Here is a 7,371-nt window from a genome sequence, read left to right as displayed (position 1 = left end):
TTTTAGTAAGGAGAATTTATCCTACAGCTATATTGTCAGCCAAGCATATTAAAAGAGTGAGGTCAGTTGATATAACAATAGAATGTAAATGGGGCAACCTAGACTTCGACACTTTGTGCAGCGATGTTTCTCACACATCTTATACACATGTCACCTATATATCCAGTTGAGGTAAAGTCATTCTTCTAGTAATAAATACTAATTCTTTCTTCTAGTAGTAAATACTATGATAACTAAAAAAATCAGGAGCTGGTCCTAGTTTGACATGAGCATTGTAACTGGAAATAGGCAAGACTGAGTGAGTTATATGTTCGAACTTGATAAAGAACTATAACAAAGAACAAACTCCTCTTGGAAAAATCCGTCCATGATTAAGTATAGGCTATAGCACAAACTTTCTACTTGAAAGAAGAGCAACATCAGATCAATGATCTAAATTATGACCACACGCTGCGTAGAGATATGATATGACAGAAACAGTGAGAATGTGAAGGTTCTGAACTATATGTTGAACTTCAACTTGATTATCCAGTACCTACTGCAGAGCTCCTTTGCTGACGTGGAACTAATTATTATATAAATCGATATATGATATACACTTGTGGCCATCCTTTCTTTTTGGTCAGCAAATCCTAACCAAGTAAAGATATCAGGAACCTCTTTTCTGTCGACAGGCATATTTGTAAAAAAATATTAGTGTATCTGATGCTTCACTATTCCATCAAAATGTTCATCTTGGTGTGGATCTTGTGCTTCATCTACTAAAGAACTGAAGTTAAGACGGATCTTGTACGGTAACCATTACACATCTCACAAATTTTTAATGGGATAAATCCACTCGTCGATGTGAAGAGAATGTATATGCCTATGCATATGAAATTAATCCTAACTGTAGTATTCTACCTCGAACACTAATGACTTGAATTATGTCAACATGGTAGAGCTCGTGTTAAATCATATAATGAACCGGACAGAGCTAGGACATATCCCAAACTTCTTACATAGACGTGTCTATTTTTGCTAACTGAGGAAGCTAGGATGGTTTACAATTATATATAATGCATGTAGTATCTACAGATACTCAAACGAAATAGCAGGAATGGTCTCGCTGTCTCAACGTTTGGTTCAACTACTGCAGTATTAATGTCCGGAGAGAGGAATATGCAGCCCACGAAAAGAACGACATCAACTTGCCTTCGTTTCTGTAGAAAAATGAAAAGCTTGTGTTAACTGAGCATCAACCTGCAGGTATAAACATGTTATAAAAAGAAAATCTCCGAGCCATGCACTACATGTGACGGTTACCATGGTCTTAGTCATGTACTTGCACACAATGCCAGCCAACTATGTATCCTTCCTCGACCTTGTTTTGCATTTGCCGATGCTGAGAAGAGATTTTAAGTTGTATATATTGTGCAGAAATAGATGGAGCATTTATAACATACTCCCTCCGTTCGGGATTACTTGTCGCAGAAATGGATGTATCTAGATATATTTTAGTTCTAAATACATCCATTTCCGAGACAAGTAATTCCGAACGGAGGGAGTACTTGCCACGTACCAGTACCATATTAGGCATAGACAACTCATTGATTGAATAATCCTGCCATAATAGAAAGTTGTCTCCGTTACCAATCGACACAGAAGCCGGAGTGCTGAAATACACTAAGAAGATATTCTTTGGAAACCTCATTAAATCTGTTTGTTGGACACAAAGCCATCTAAATTTTTGAGCGCGCACATCTCTAATTCTGAATAGAAATTCTAAGCTTTCAGGTTCATTAGCCGGTGGACTGTGTCCCAGTTCACCAATCAATTGCATCCGTTTCCCTCAATATATCACATGCTTCTACACACAAGAAACAGTAAGGCAAGTCATCCAACAAATACAAATACCATCAAATATGACATAGCTCCATCCATGAGTGCGTGCACCTGCTGAGATTGCAACCTCGTTTACCCTGATCTGCATGCCATAGTACAGACTATTGAAGGAGAGCGACACGGAGGTTGTTGCACGAAAGTGCAGCTCTTAGATGTTTCATCACCAGCCATGGATGAAGCTAATAAAGATCCTAGCGTAGGCAAGTTGAGGGCCACGGCTGAGCGGTGGCGGCGGCAGCAGCGACAGGGTCATCGTGAGGAGGAACTGGAGAAGTTACGGTAGATGGAATATCAAAGGGATATTTTTTTTCCTCAGCCCACGTGATACATGTAGCTTAGCTTTATTTTTGGAGGGAAGTCCTGTGCACCCACGGCATGCATTTTTGTTTAGGAAAGTCCTATGCATGTCATCATGTACAGTAGATGGAATATTAAAGGGATATTTCTTTTTCTCAGCCCGTGTAATACATGTAGCTTAGGTAGGGATATTTTTTTCCACAGCCTACGTGATACATGTAGCTTAGGTTTATTTTTGTTGGAAAGTCCTATGCACCCACGTCATCCATGTTTTTTTAGCAAATTCCTATTCATGTCATCATGGCAAAACGTTTTCCCTCATAATGGCAATGGTGGGTAATTATTTTCACTTAAAACACATCTAATGGCTATAAATGTTTAGTCTTCTAAATAAATGGTTGGGTGTTTCTAATTTTTGTGGGATTTTCTAGTATATTCCCCTCGGTGTGTAGTTTGTGGCATTTTAATTTTGGGTCGAAATTTATTCCACTAGCAAAGTGGCCCACTCGATGCGCAGGCTAGGATTTTATGAAGCTAAATTTTGAGAATATATTATTTGATTTGTTGTAAGTTCTTGGAATAAAATTTATGTTTACATAGACAAACTTATTTAGTTATGCAGCTGGAAATAATATAGTTCTATAGTCAGCGCAAAATTATGGTAAATAGAATATCACGTGTGCGAGATACATCTTTAATTCATGTGCGCAAGCAAATTTTCAAAAATATATACTTTATGTTTGTTATAGATCATTAACATTAGGGTTTGTTTTTCCCATGTCAATAAATTTTCATGATTAATTTGGTACTCATTCTATGCTCTATCCGCGGATCGGGATGCCTCCTTCACGACATGGAATGTTTTGTTCGAGGGACATATATTTCTCCTGACTCACAGACTTGCTTTGCCATAAACAACTCCTCTTGGACCAGTTGTCTACGGTAGCACGGAAATCCGTTGGTGCTCCCGGGAGAGCGCGCTCCTGCGTGCGAAAATATTTTGAAATGTCAAAATAATTATATGTGTTCTTTCTCACATCCAAATGCTACATACAAATTTGTAGGCAAAAAGATTAAACATTTTGGTCCTGTGAAGTAAATCAAAATAAACACCAAATGTTACCCCAAAATGTCACCCTAAATTTGTTTTTTTCACCACGCGAAATGCCGCTGCTCCGTTTCACATGAAAATTTTCAAGAATGCTTGCGACACTAACACAAACTTCTACAAAAAAATTCAGAATTTTTTGAAAACATTTACTATATTTTGTTGTTTACTATTCACACGCGAGCGCACGCTCCGGAGAGCCAGAAGGTCAGTCTCAACAGCAATGCTCCTTTACTTCTTATATGGCACTTGTACATTAAAGTGTAGATCCTTCTTACGTTTCATGAAAGATATTGCATGGGCCTTCCTCCATTGATAAAAGTGCATCTTAGGGTTCAAGGGATTTTCTTATAAGAAAATCAACAAAAATATTTGAATACAAATCATAAACCATTTGTGTACTTTCCAGACATTCACTAAATGACCTACATACAACTTTAACACAAAGGAAGTGTATTTTTAGTAAGGAGAATTTATCCTACAGCTATATTTTCAGCCAAGCATATTAAAAGAGTAGGTCAGTTGATATAACAATAGAATGTAAATGGTGCAACCTAGACTTCGACACTTTGTGCAGCGATGTTTCTCACACATCTTATACACATGTCACGTATATATCCAGTTGAGGTAAAGTCATTCTTCTAGTAATAAATACTAATTCTTTCTTCTAGTAGTAAATACTATGATAACTAAAAAAATCAGGAGCTGGTCCTAGTTTTACACGAGCATTGTAACTGGAAATAGGCAAGACTGAGTGAGTTATATGTTCGAATTTGATAAAGAACTATAACAAAGAACAGACTCCTCTTGGAAAAATCCGTCCATGATTAAGTATAGGCTATAGCACAAACTTTCTACTTGAAAGATGAGCAACATCAGATCAATGATCTAAATTATGACCACACGCTGCGTAGAGATATGATATGACAGAAACAGTGAGAATGTGAAGGTTCTGAACTATATGTTGAACTTCAACTTGATTATCCAGTACCTACTGCAGAGCTCCTTTGCTGACGTGGAACTAATTATTATATAAATCAATATATGATATACACTTGTGGCCATCCTTTCTTTTTGGTCAGCAAATCATAACCAAGTAAAGATATCAGGAACCTCTTTTTTGTCGACAGGCATATTTGTAAAAAAATTATTAGTGTATCTGATGCTTCACTATTCCATCAAAATGTTCATCTCGGTGTGGATCTTGTGCTTCATCTACTAAAGAACTGAAGTTAAGACGGATCTTGTACGGTAACCATTACACATCTCACAAATTTTTAATGGGATAAATCCACTCGTCGATGTGAAGAGAATGTATATGCCTATGCATATGAAATTAATCCTAACTGTAGTATTCTACCTCGAACACTAATGACTTGAATTATGTCAACATGGTAGAGCTCGTGTTAAATCATATAATGAACCGGACAGAGCTAGGACATATCCCAAACTTCTTACATAGACGTGTCTATTTTTGCTAACTGAGGAAGCTAGGATGGTTTACAATTATATATAATGCATGTAGTATCTACAGATACTCAAACGAAATAGCAGGAATGGTCTCGCTGTCTCAACGTTTGGTTCAACTACTGTAGTATTAATGTCCGGAGAGAGGAACATGCAGCCCACGAAAAGAACGACATCAACTTGCCTTCGTTTCTGTAGAAAAATGAAAAGCTTGTGTTAACTGAGCATCAACCTGCAGGTATAAACATGTTATAAAAAGAAAATCTCCGAGCCATGCACTACATGTGACGGTTACCATGGTCTTAGTCATGTAGTTGCACACAATGCCGGCCAACTATGTATCCTTCCTCGACCTTGTTTTGCATTTGCCGATGCTGAGAAGAGATTTTAAGTTGTATATATTGTGCAGAAATAGATGGAGCATTTATAACATACTCCCTCCGTTTGGGATTACTTGTCGCAGAAATGGATGTATCTAGATATATTTTAGTTCTAAATACATCCATTTCCGAGACAAGTAATTCCGAACGGAGGGAGTACTTGCCACGTACCAGTACCATATTAGGCATAGACAACTCATTGATTGAATAATCCTGCCATAATAGAAAGTTGTCTCCGTTACCAATCGACACAGAAGCCGGAGTGCTGAAATACACTAAGAAGATATTCTTTGGAAACCTCATTAAATCTGTTTGTTGGACACAAAGCCATCTAAATTTTTGAGCGCGCACATCTCTAATTCTGAATAGAAATTCTAAGCTTCCAGGTTCATTAGCCGGTGGACTGTGTCCCAGTTCACCAATCAATTGCATCCGTTTCCCTCAATATATCACATGCTTCTACACACAAGAAACAATAAGGCAAGTCATCCAACAAATACTAATACCATCAAATATGTACATAGCTCCATCCATGAGTGCATGCACCTGCTGAGATTGCAACCTCGTTTACCCTGATCTGCATGCCATAGTACAGACTATTGAAGGAGAGCGACACGGAGGTTGTTGCACGAAAGTGCAGCTCTTAGATGTTTCATCACCAGCCATGGATGAAGCTAATAAAGATCCTAGCGTAGGCAAGTTGAGGGCCACGGCTGAGCGGTGGCGGCGGCAACAGCGACAGGGTCATCGTGAGGAGGAACTGGAGAAGTTACGGTAGATGGAATATCAAAGGGATATTTTTTTCCTCAGCCCACGTGATACATGTAGCTTAGCTTTATTTTTGGAGGGAAGTCCTGTGCACCCACGGCATGCATTTTTGTTTAGGAAAGTCCTATGCATGTCATCATGTACAGTAGATGGAATATTAAAGGGATATTTCTTTTTCTCAGCCCCTGTAATACATGTAGCTTAGGTAGGGATATTTTTTTCCACAGCCCACGTGATACATGTAGCTTAGGTTTATTTTTGTTGGAAAGTCCTATGCACCCACGTCATCCATGTTTTTTTAGCAAATTCCTATGCATGTCATCATGGCAATACGTTTTCCCTCATAATGGCAATGGTGGGTAATTATTTTCACTTAAAACACATCTAATGGCTATAAATGTTTAGTCTTCTAAATAAATGGTTGGATGTTTCTAATTTTTGTGGGATTTTCTAGTATATTCTCTTTTTTCTGGTGAGCCCGTAAAGCACTTTTTATATATAACTAGCAAAGTGGCCCTCGCAATGCGAGGGCAAGCTCTTTAGTGTGTTGTAGGTTTTTATAATAAAAGTTATGTTTACATAGATATACTTACTTAATTATGCATCTGGAAATAATAAAGTTCTATAGTCAGCGCAAATTTATGCTAAATAGAATATCACATGTGTGAGTTGCATCTTTAACTCATGTGCGCAAGCAGAGTTTAAAAAAAATACTTCATGTTTGTTATAGATCATTAACATTAGGGCTTGTTTTTCCCATGTCAATGAATTTTCATGATAAATTCAGTACTCATTCTATGGTCTATCCACGGATCAGGATGCCTCCTTCACGACATGCAATGTTTTGCTTGAGGGACATATATTTCTCGTCAGTCACAGACTTGCTTTGCCATAAACAACTCCTCTTGGACCAGTTGTCTATGGTAGCACGGAAATCGTTGGTGCTCCGAGGAAAGTGCGCTCCTGCGTGCCAAAATATTTTTTAAAATGTCAAAAAAAATCCAACAAAAATTCTATGTGTTATTTGTCACATCTAAATGCTACTTTCAAATTTGTAGGCAAAAATATTAAACATTTTGGTTTGTGAAGAAAAACAAAGTAAACACCAAATGTTACCCTAAAATGTCACCCTAAATTTGGTTTTTTCACCGACGAAACACCGCTGCTTCGTTTCACATGAAAAATTTCTACAAAAAAATCTGATTTTTTGAAAACATTTAGTATATATTTTTGTTTAATATTCACGTGAGAGTGCACACTCCGGGGAGCCAAAACACCATTCTAAATAGCCATGCCCCTTTACTTCATATATGGCACTTGTAGATTAAAGTGTCGCCCCTTCTTACGTTTCATGAAAGATATTGCACGGTCCTTCCTCCATTGATGAAAGTGCATCTTAGGGTTCAAGGGATTTTCTTATAATAAAATGTAAGAAAATGAACATAAACATTTGAAAAAAAATCATAA

Source organism: Triticum aestivum, chromosome 7A, assembly GCF_018294505.1.
Source record: "Triticum aestivum cultivar Chinese Spring chromosome 7A, IWGSC CS RefSeq v2.1, whole genome shotgun sequence".
In the NCBI taxonomy this organism is placed as follows: Eukaryota; Viridiplantae; Streptophyta; class Magnoliopsida; order Poales; family Poaceae; genus Triticum; species Triticum aestivum.
This window is presented reverse-complemented; position numbering follows the sequence as displayed.